The following is a 12,382-nucleotide window of genomic DNA, read 5'->3' as shown; positions in this document are numbered from 1 at the left end:
GAGACCTGGTATTGATTATAATGAGACATACTCTCCGGTAATGTGTGCAATTACGTTTCGATTTTTAATTGGTTTGGCTGTATCAGAAAATCTTAATATGCGTCTCATGGATGTAGTGACAGCTTATCTATATGGGTCACTTGACACGGATATATATATGAAAATCCTTGAAGGATTTAAAATGCCAGAATCTTGTCAATCATCACATCGTGGCTTGTATTCAATAAAGCTACAAAAGTCTTTATATGGATTAAAACAATCTGGACGCATGTGGTATAATCGCCTCAGTGAATACTTGATAAAAATAGGATACGTTAATGATCCTATATGTCCATGTGTTTTTATCAAGCAATCAAAATCTGGAATTGCTATTGTCGCGGTTTATGTTGATGATTTGAATTTAATAGGAACTCCTGAAGAGCTCCAAAAGACTGCTGAATGTTTGAAAAATGAATTTGAGATGAAAGATTTGGGGAAAACTAGATATTGTCTCAGGCTACAGACCGAGCACAGACCTAATGGTATCTTTATCCATCAATCAAATTATACTGAGAAAATTTTGAAACGTTTCAACATGGATAAAGCTTACCCATTGAGTACCCCAATTGTAGTCCGGTCTCTTGATCCTAAAAAAAATCCATTCCATCCTAAAGAAGATGATGAATAGATACTTGGTCCTGAGGTATCATATCTAAATGCAATTGGTGCTCTGATATATTTAGCACAATGTACTAGACCAGACATAGCATTTTCTGTTAATATGTTAGCTCGATTTAGCTCTGAACCAACTAGAAGACATTGGAATGGTGTCAAATACATTTTTCGTTATCTTCGAGGAACAATTGATTTAGGCTTATTTTATTCTAATGAACTAACAAAAAATCCAAGTCTCATTGGTTATGCTGATGCAAGCTATTTATCTGATCCCCATAAAGCTCGTTCAATTTCTTGGAATTCTACAAAACAGACTCTCATTGCAACATCCTCCAACCATTCTGAAATTCTTGCACTACATGAAGCCAGTCGAGAATGCATATGGTTGCGATCTGTAATCCATCATATTCAAAGTACATGTAGAATATCTTCAAGTTCAGATATCCCAACAGTGATATATGAAGATAATGCTGCATGTATAGCTCAACTCAGAGGAGGATACATTAAAGGGGACAGAACAAAACATATTTCGCCGAAATTCTTCTACACTCATGAGCTCCAACAGAACAAGAAGATTGATATCAAACAGATACGCTCCACGAAAAATTCAGATGATATGTTTACAAAAGCTCTACCTACATCTACATTCGAAAAAATCGTATATGGCATCGGCAGGCGTCGTTTTAACAAACTATTAAATTAATGCATGTTGCCTTCAGGAAGAGCACTCAACAAGAGGAGCGTGATCTTACAAGAGAAGAATTATAGTAATATTGGACACATATGTACTGTACTTTTTTTTCCTTTTGACCAGATTTTCCCACTGGATTTTTACTGGCAAAGGTTTTTAATGAGGCAGTATCCAATGTCATCAGGGGGAGCACATCTAATAAATAATTGGTGAATCCAAGGGGGAGTGTTGTAAATCATGGTGGATTCCACCAAAATAATGCTCTCCCATTATCATCTTATTGCTCTTCCCATTATCCTTTTTATAATTAATAATTGTGAATAACTCCACCTTGTAATGCCTATATAAACCATTTCTTTGTTAATGAATGAAGACAATTTCAATTCCTCGCTCAAGGCATTTTGCTTGTTTTCTTCAAACTTCATTTGAGTATTCTTTACTTACATATTCCCAATTAAATAATTACTTACATACAATCCCTTTAAATTATAACATCCATTATCTCCAAATTTATAACAAGACACAATTATACAGCTATGTTCATGTGCATTATGGTTGCTCATGTACCTGCCATGAATCAGTGACACAAGAAATCCAGCTGAACGAATGGTTTGAATGTCTTTTTGTGTCATTTTATGCATCCAGCAAGCATGGATTTGACCATCAAAACCATAATTAGACTGTATCCCAGTTGCTGATATACCTTTTACATATTTCTGTGAGTAACATATTTGAGGTCAAGCTATCGGCATTTTCCTTGAAAATAGGTATATATAAAATAAGAACTTTAAATATTGTCAATGTTGTAACGAGTTAAGGAAACTACAATGATTATCTTAAAATAAATATCCATTACCAAAAGAAAGCCTAAGACTGTCAGGCCCAACTGAATCACTCAACTTATATCGATTCCATCGAGGGTGCCAATGAAAAAGAAAAATCTCGAAATACTCAACCAAATACTTGGTTATCTAACTACAGCCTCTTGACGCTACATACCAAAAGCCAGATAGCAAGCAAAACTAAAACTTAACTTTGTCGACAACAGACCAAAAACTGAATAATTGACCATTTCACTTGACTTAGATAGCTTTGTCACCTTTGATTTATCGGATGCTCAATTTTGAATAGACCCAAGCTGAAAAGTCCAGAGATATAAAGACTAACAGCATCTTACTCCAAATTCAAAGGAAGCAGGTTTGTTAAAATTATATGATCATCTAGAAAACAAGAGTTCTTACTTGATATAAAATTGCTCTTCTAGTAGAAGATCCAACATATTCTTCAAGATATTCCTGCACCCCACGTCACCAATAGTAATTAGCCTGAAAGGAATCTTACCACAAACAGAATCATCTTTATACCATTCCCATCCCTTTCAATATTAAAAGGGTGAGAAAAACTAGTGGAGAAAGAATTGTTTTTAGAACATTGTTTGAAGTTCCAACTCCTAAGCAATGACATCCACAGTTAAATTTGTTTACAGTGCAAGTTTTATGTATTAGATAGTCCTAGCCATAGTTTTTACAACTTGACCATGTCCTTGTTGAAGTCAACAAATTGTTGGTGTAAATTTGTTGAAGTCAACAAATTGTTGGTGCAAATTTGTTGAAGTCAACAAATTGTTGGTGCACCAACAATTTGTTGAAAAATAATAATAATTAAAAATTATATTTTTAATTATTTTATTCTTAGCATAGTAATCCATTTCTCCTATAAATAGCTAAGGATTTCATTCATTTGAAATCATCCCAAAATTGTTAAGCTTATAAGTTTCTAAGCTTTTGAGAGAAGTGAGAGAAGTGTATCTGGGGAATTTATCTTTCCTGTAGAGTGTGAGAGTACTGGGTATATTTGGGTTTCTGGGAAGTGAGATTCGTTACTCAAATATTGTACTCTATTAATTGTTAAATAAATAATTATTCTTTCTTGCCTCCGTGGATGTAGGTTTAATTATCGAACCGCGTAATTCTTGCGTCCTTTATTTTTCTATAATTATTTGGTGCGCTTGATTCCGCATTCCGCGCACAACAAGTGGTATCAGAGCCGAAGGTTCGTACTTGGGGGGATACGGTACTGTTCACGTATACGGTACTATTCCTGTATACAGTACTGTTCACGAATATGGTGGAGACAACCATTTGTACTTGGGAGACAGTCTATTGTAAGTAGTGTGTATTTTTGCATGTTTAGGAAAGTTCTGTCAACAAAGGCGATAAGAGTCTAAGGATTCTGGTTTTTAATTGGGACCGAGTTTCCGTCCAGTTTCTTGGGAATTTTCCTGGTGCATTTATTCACGCGAAATTAACATCATAGAGACTATTTTTCAAGTAGAAATAATTCGTTGAGAAAATGGTAGAAGGTGAAACTTCCAGAATTTGGGAGAGATCTACCGAGACTATTTCAGGAGACACTTCAGGTGGGAGGCGAGATTTGTCAAATCGCTATTCAACACCTGTTATAGGAGGCCAGAAGATCGATGTTGAAAAGTTTGATGGGAAAATCAACTTCGGCATGTGGAGGCGTGAAGTTATGGATGCCCTTATTCAAATCGATCTCGATGTTGTTCTGAAAAATAAAAGACACTTGTATGATGAAGAAATTTGGGATCGTATGAATGAAAAAGCTTGTGGTCAGATCAGATCTTGTTTGACCAAGGAGGTGAAATACTTGGTGAAAGATGAGGAGTGTGTGGTGACTTTGTGGCGTACATTGGAGGAGAAGTACCTGGTGAAAAGTCCTGAAAATCACCTTCATGCAATGAGCCAAGTATATGGTTTTCGAATGAAGCCTGGGGTGTCAATGCACGATAATGTTTCAAGATTTGAAAAGTTACTTGCTGATTTGAAGAATCTTGATGAAGATATTAAGGATGAAGTCAAGGCTATGATTCTGTTACACTCACTACCAGAGGAATATAGCCATTTTGTGACTACTTTGATATGTGGGAAGAGTGTGATCGTCTTTAAAGATGTTTGCACAGCATTGACTAGCTTAGAGATTCGGAATAATGATAAAAATTCTGAACGAGCATCGTCTGAAGCATTGGTGAGCAGAGATTGGGCGATGGAGAAACAGAAGAAGCGTGGTGGAAAGAATTCTCGATCCAAATCAAGAAGCAAAAATATAGCTCGAGATGAGTGTGCCTTTTGTCATGAAAAGGGTCATTGGAGGAAAGATTGTCCAAAGGCTCAAAAGAGAGATGGGAAGAAACCAGCAGTAGCAAACATGGCACGGAAAGATGAAGACTCTGATTATTCACTAAGTATCACTCCTGCAGCATACGTGGCTAGTTCGAGCGAGTGGATACTTGATACTGGAGCAACCTATCATTTGTGTCCTATTAAGGAATGGTTTACGGATTTTCGTAATCTGGAATCCGGTGCAGTTGTGATGGGGAATGATCAACCTTGTTGCACAATGGGGATAGGAACAATTCAACTCAAAATGTTTGATGGAATGATCAGAGAACTCAAAGAGGTTAGATTTGTTCCAGCTTTAAAGAAAAATCTAATTTCTGTGGGTGCTTTGGAAGCTAAAGGCTACAAGGTTACTGTTGTGCAAATTTTAATGTACTCGCAAGCGCACGAATCTATTGTAGTATAGATCAATGGTGACGAGTGTCGATCCCACGAGAAGGTGGATTTTAATTATATGTAGAATTAATTTTGTAAATGGGTGGTTGAAATTGTGGTGGAAGTGATTGAAATTATCCTAAAATTGGAATTGAGATGGCGATAATAAATTCTAAAATTGGAATTGCAATGGCGAGAATAAATTGAAGCGAAATCTATTGAAATGATGTACTTGGGTATCTGGATCCGTATCAACATGCATCATGGGCTAAATAATCCGTATTAATGCCAATTAAATCATGAGGGGGGAATCCACACCTCATGAACCACGCTCTAATCAATATGGTGCTAAGGGCTTATCGTGCCAAATAATAATAATCTTGTACTAGAGAGCCGGTGAAACCAAGACGGTACTAGACAAGAATATTATTATTTGTCGACGAGAAGTCAAAACATCCACAAAAACTAGAGGGGAAGAGAAAATAAATTTACCAAATTAAGCCCATGACACATGTTGAGACTTCACCTTCAACCCAAGCTTGAAAGAAAATTAGCCACTCATAATTGAACTAGGGGCAAAATGAAAATTTATTAAAATACGAAGAAAATACAAGATGGAGAAGGAATTACAGAAAATGGATCCCAAAAATGGATTTAAAGATATCAAATTAGGGGGGAGAGGCCCCTTTTTTATAGATATATGGAGTAAATCATAGCCATCGGATTAAAAACAGTTTGGACGCTCAGGATTGCACCACGTCATCAGTCAACAGTACGCGGTTTGACCACGCGGATGAACAGTAACACGGTTTGACCCGGATGAACAGTAACGCGGTTTGGTTGAAAATAATCCTGTGTGATGCATGTACCGTACGCGAGATTTTTTCGTCCACTGATATGGTGCCACGTCACCATCAACAGTACATAAGAATTTTAGCCCAACAGGATCGTGACACCTCATCAGTCAATGCCACATCATCGGTCAATGCCACGTCATCGTCCGTCTATGTGAACAGTATCGTGAACAGTAACGTATACAGTATCGTACACGTGAATAGTACCGTACATGTGAACAATGCTATTTTTCCTTTTATGCTCCTCCTAAGGTTTTCGACCGTCCTGAGTTCAAAAGTGATGTTTGTTTTGCCATCTGATCTCTCGTTTATTGTGAAATGACTATGATGCTCCTAAAATACATAAAATACTTAATTAAAATAAAAAAAACGGAATTAAATCAAAAGAAGGTTAAATTCATAAAAGTAAAGGTGTTAGTAAGACTTGAAATGTAAAATGACGGTTTTCTCCTTTATAAATATGCATTTTCTAACACTCAACACACCCCCCAACCAGTTTATTGCTAGTCCCTAGCAAATGAAGCGAAAATAAAATTCAAATTCAAATTCAAAATGATTTTTTTTTTAATTTAGAAACACCCATGTTTATTCAATCAGATTAATGATAGCAATCAAATAAAAGTATAAGCATTATCTCCAGTCTAAAGCAACATCACACTCACATCAACCATCCGCATGAATTAGCCCAGTAGACTTTGTTATATCTACTTTCAAGAATGACATGTCAAACCCCAAAATCTCACTGGAAGTAGTGACACTCTCACAAATAAATTAAACCCACTAAAAATAGTCACTCCAATGAATGGTAATTGAGAGAGAAAATAATAAAGAAGTGATATCACATGCTCTCACCAAGATGAAATAAATATGCCCCCAGCTTAGAAATAATACGATCTCAAGTCAAACAAAAATGCTAGTCAACCCACTTTATTTATCTTTTTTTTTTATTATACATCACTACATCTTTTTAGCCCATATAACTAGCTTCTACTTCAAACTATAGTTCCCTAAAATCAAGGACTTTTATTAGGACGTAACGTAGGCTAGGGACATGGCTAACAAATAAGGGAAATAAGGAAAACAAAGTGTATGTTTGAGAAAAATGCAAAGAATTTTTTTTTTTTTTGGAAGTTGCAAGGTGGATTTCACCTATTATTTTTATTTTTATTCTTTTGAAACAACTTTTTTTTTTTTTGTTTTTTTTTGCATAACTTCACTGAACAAAATAATTATTTACATTTTTCTCAAACATAAATAGGTGATGGAACTTATAAGACATCTGGTAATACTCCAAATCGGAGTGGGTCAAGATGATAAGTTGACAAAGAAAATGTTTTTTTTTTTTTAAGGCTCAAAAGAGTTAACTATAGATATTTAATAAAAGGGATGGCTAGAAAGGTTCAAACGGATCAAAGATGGCCTTTCCATCGTCTTTTAGGGCTCTAAATTATCATCCATATCTACTAGTTAGATGGGTCTCCCAATGTAGCAACACATTTTTTTTTCTTTTTCTTCTTTTTTTTTTATTTTATAATTTTTTTTTTAGGGATAACTCAAAAGAAATCTAGAGATCGTATATAAAATAATAAACTACTAAGCTGTATAAAGAATGGGCAAAAGGGTTACTCTCCAAGAAAAATGATAGGCTCAAAAACTCACTTGGTACTTATTATGACATGTTCATTCCTTCAAGCAACTCATATTTGTCTCCGACATCAACATGTAGAGTAGCAAACATAATGTAACATCACTTAAGACCAAAGATAATACAAATACTAAAATTTGAAATTAATCATTTCATCCAATGTTAAAACAAATCACACAATTTTTTTTTTTAAACAACATTCTACCTCCCAACCTATTCTAAGCATGAAAGGAAAATATGCATGTAGAAATGTGAAAATGATGCATAAAAAATAATTAGAAAAGTTACACGTAAAATGATAGAAAACGAAAATGATTTTTTTTTTTTAAAGAAGATGCGTTTCTAGAGGAACTACACTCCATATTCAGCCATCTTCGACTCAAAAGTTGGAAAATGTATATTTATAGAGGATAAATTAAAAAGAAAAAAAATGAACATCAAAACTTAATAAAGAAAAAGAAATTTTTTTTTAATTAATTTTTTTTAAAACAATGAAGATGCATTTCTAGAGTCACTACCCTTCATATTCAACAATCTTCAACACAAAAAGTTAGCAATACTTCCGCACTCATTAATTGTTCATCTGAAAATGACTCATTCAATATTAATGGCTCTATAATTGTGCCAAAATAGAGACGAGAGAGGTGGTCCGCCACAACATTTTCTGTTCCTTTCTTATCTTTGAATTCCAAGTCAAATTCCTGTAAAAGTAACACCCAACGAATTAGTCTAGCTTTTGCATCTTTCTTTGTGAGAAGATATTTAAGAGCAGCATGAACTGTGAATATAATTATTTTACAACCAATGAGATAAGATCGAAATTTCTCTAATGCAAACACTACTGCTGGCATTTCTTTTTCAGTAGTTGAATAATTCAACTGTGCATCATTCAATGTCATACTAGCATAGTAAATAACGTGGGGAATTCGATCAACTCTTTGTCCTAATACTGCTCCTACTGCATAATCAGATGCATCACACATGAGTTCAAATGGTAAGCTCCAATTTGGGGGCTGAATGATGGGTGATGATGTCAACAATTGTTTTAACTTTTCAAATGCCACAAGACATGAATCATTAAAGACAAAAGGTACATCCTTAGCAAGTAAATTGCATAAGGGTCTAGAAACTTTGCTAAAATCTTTAATGAAACGTCTATAGAAACCAGCATGTCCAAGGAAAGATCTTACTTCTCTGACTGTTTTGGGTGGAGGAAGATTAGAAATGAGATCCACCTTGGCTTTGTCAACCTCAATACCTTTGCTCGAAATGATGTGACCGAGAACAATACCTTGTTTTACCATAAAATGACATTTCTCCCAATTTAAGACAAAGTTCTTCTCGATACATCTCTGCAGAACTAGTGTTAGATGATGTAAACATTGATCAAATGAATCACCAAAGACAGAAAAGTCATCCATAAAGACTTCAAGGAATCGTTCAACCATATCAGAAAAAATGCTCAACATGCATCGTTGAAATGTAGTAGGTGCATTACATAATCCAAATGGCATTCTCCTATATGCAAATGTGCCAAAAGGGCAAGTGAAAGTAGTTTTCTCCTGATCTTTTGGTGCTATGGGAATCTGATTATATCTTGAGTAGCCATCTAGAAAGCAATAAAATTCATGGCCTGCTAATCTATCAAGCATTTGATCAATAAATGGTAAATGAAAATAGTCTTTACATGTGACAGAATTCAACTTTCTATAATCAATGCATACACGCCATCCTGTAGTTACTCTAGTGGGTATCAATTCATTATCAGCATTCGTAACTACTGTGACTCCTGACTTTTTGGGGACAACTTGCACAGGACTGACCCATGAACTATCAGAAATTGGGTAAATGATACCTGCATCTAATAGCTTAAGGACTTCAGTTCTAACAACTTCTTTCATGTTAGGATTTAACCGACGTTGCATCTCCCTAGTAGTTTTAGCATTTTTATCAAGGTGAATGTAATGCATGCAATCTACTGGGTTTATACCTTTAATGTCTGCTATGGTCCATCCTAATGCTCCTTTGTGCTCTTTCAAAACATCCAATAACTTACCTTTTTGTTCGTCATTTAGGGATGATGATATGATTACCGGCAGAGTACTTTCTTCTCCCAAAAATGCATATTCCAGAGTGTTGGGTAATGGTTTGAGCTCGAGTTTTGGTGGTGATTCTGATGATGGGATGAGTTTCTTCTCTGATGGTGCTAGTTGTTCAACTCTTGACTTCCATTTATTAATGTCCATAGATGGTGCTGAGTCAAGCAGGGCGTTGACCTCATCAACCGATCTGTCAATATCAAAATCAAAACTAAAGTAAGTTAAACATGTTTGTAAAGGATCATCACTAAGGTTTGAAAGAAAAGTGTCATAAACTAATGTTTCAATTAAATCCACATCAACAATTCCATCATCTGCATTGTGAGATTGTTTGGCAATGTTGAAGATGTTCAGCTCCATAGTCATGTTGCCGAAGGACAACTGCATATTTCCAGTCCTGCATTGAATGTGAGCATCCGCAGTTGCCAAGAAAGGTCGGCCTAGGATAATGGGGATGTGCTTCCTTGAATCCTGTATTGGTTGAGTGTCAATTACAATGAAATCAACAGGAAAATAAAACTTGTCTACCTGGATAAGCACGTCCTCCACAATACCACGAGGTATTTTCGTGGACCGATCTACAAGCTGTAACACCACTGGAGTTGGGTGTAATTCTCCTAGTCCAAGTTTCAAAAATACTGAGTAAGGCAACGGATTTACACTAGCTCCTAAATCCAACAAAGCATTCTCAATTGTGTGGTTCCCTATACTACATGAGATAGTGGGGGAGCCTGGGTCTTTGCATTTTAAAGGAATTTTATGCTGGAGTATAGAACTAACGTTTTCTGTTAAAAATGCCTTCTTTTGAACATGCATATTTCTCTTTTTAGTACAAAGGTCTTTAAGAAACTTGGCATAAGATGGAACTTGTTTAATAGCATCAAGCAAAGGGATGTTAATACTTACCTGTTTAAAGATTTCAAGAATCTCACCTGTGGATTTTTCCTTTTTTCCTTTAGCTAACCTCTGAGGAAATGGAGCTTTGGGAACATATTCCCGTGGGTTGGTTTCTTCTCTCTCCTCCGGTGATGAGTCCTCAACATTCACAGGTACAATTTGATTTTCTTTTATCACCGGCATCTCCACTTTATTGTCGACTTCTTTTCCTTTTCGCAAGGTCATGACGGCTTTGACTTCTCCATGCTGCTGTGGTGAGCTGGTACTTGCTCCATGCACTCCTTTAGGGTTAGGCACTGGTTGACTTGGAAATTTACCTTTCTCAACGGTCATTGCCAAGGTCTGAACTGAAGAAGCAAGTTGTCCCACCATCTTCTCAAGGCTTGAAACTGATTGGGCTTATGAATTGAAGCTTGCTCTCAACTCATTTCGTAGTCCATCAATGGTGCGGTTCTATTGCTCAATCGTAGAGTGAGTAAGATTTTTGAGATTCTGGAATGAATCCTCCCATGGTCTGGGTTGAGAGTAGTTCTGATTCTGATTGTATGGTCTAAATGGGGGCTGAGAGGCTTGAGGAATTTAAGGAATTGGTTGCATTGGTGGAGCTGAAGCTGCTGGTCCATTCTGTTGGAGTCCTTGAGACCATGAAAAATTGGGGTGGTCTCTTCATCCAGGGTTATATGTGTCGGAGTATGGGTTGTAATTTGATGGCTTTCTCATTACACCTATGGCATTGGCTTGATCTAAGTATGAGTCATGGTCATGTGGTTCTGTTGAGTTAGCAGTCGATAACGATGCTATTTGTCGAGCAAGACCTTCAACCATCTCCTTGACTTCTTTGATTCCCGAAGTTGACTCGCCAATGTGAACCTCATTTACTCCCTTAATTCTTCTAGTATTCCTGAGTGATCGACTCCGTTGTTGGGAATTATCCGCTTGTCGCTGGAAGAATTCCCAAATCTCTTATGCACTTTTTGACATTAGCTCTCCTCCACTTGTTGCCATTAGCCATTCTTGCATATTCGGCAATAATCCCTCCAAAAAGAATTGGCATTGGTGTCATTTCTCGTACCCATGATGTGGACACTTCAAGAGTAGCCCATTGAATCGCTCCCATGTTTCGAAAAACTGCTCGTCTTCTCTCTATGTAAACTCTGAAATTTCCCTGCGAATAGCATTGGTTTTATGCACTGGGAAATATTTATTCAAAAATTTCGTTACCATTTGTTCCCATAATGAAATGCTATTAGCAGGTAAAGTATTTAACCATGAACGAGCTCTATCCTTTAAAGAAAATGGGAATAATCTGAGTTTAACATCATCGTCTGAAAAATTTTCATATTTAAAAGTTTGACAAATGGCATGAAAATCATTCAGATGATTATATGGGTCCTCATTTTCTAGGCCATAGAATGTTGGGAGACAATTTAGCACACTAGGTTTTAATTCAAAACTCCTAACAGCTACATTTGGGTATCTTATGCATGATGTGCTCAAATTAGCTAAAGGACTGAAATAATCCTTAAATGGCCTCTCCTGTGGTGCTTGTAAATCCATTCCAAATTTATTTTTAATGTGCCTGTGTGTGCGAAGTGTTTTTCTAATTCAAGGTCTATAGGTTCAAGATTATGTAATAATGACCTACGACCATACATGCAAAACAAATAAAATTAAAATAAAGATGAGAACAAAACAAATAAAAATAAAGAAGAGGGAGAAATTACGATACTAACCTTATTGTGCTATTACAACCTTTCTATAAGAATACACAAAAATAAATACGTGAAATAAATTAACTAAAAATTAAATTAATAAAATAAAAAAAATTACAAAGAAAAATAAATTGAAAATTAAATTACAGAATTTTAAAGAAGAGAAAAAGAAATACTAACCTTTAAATGTAGATTCACTTTTTTTCTTTTTTTTTAATAAAAAAATACAAGAAAACAAATAAAAGAAATTATTCA

The 12,382-nt window shown here is 35.6% G+C and overlaps 1 protein-coding gene and 1 non-coding gene across 2 annotated transcripts in view; one reads left to right on the top strand and one right to left on the bottom strand.

Moving 5' to 3' along the window:
• The window catches only part of LOC102611359 (wall-associated receptor kinase-like 2), a 155,030-nt gene that overhangs the window by 98,343 nt on the left and 44,305 nt on the right, over positions 1–12,382 (bottom strand). The window lies entirely within an intron of this gene.
• On the top strand, positions 11,485–11,588 carry LOC127901644 (small nucleolar RNA R71). The gene has a single exon (XR_008053888.1). It is a non-coding gene; the product is annotated as a small nucleolar RNA R71 (small nucleolar RNA).

Source organism: Citrus sinensis, chromosome 3, assembly GCF_022201045.2.
Source record: "Citrus sinensis cultivar Valencia sweet orange chromosome 3, DVS_A1.0, whole genome shotgun sequence".
In the NCBI taxonomy this organism is placed as follows: Eukaryota; Viridiplantae; Streptophyta; class Magnoliopsida; order Sapindales; family Rutaceae; genus Citrus; species Citrus sinensis.
This window is presented reverse-complemented; position numbering and strand designations above follow the sequence as displayed.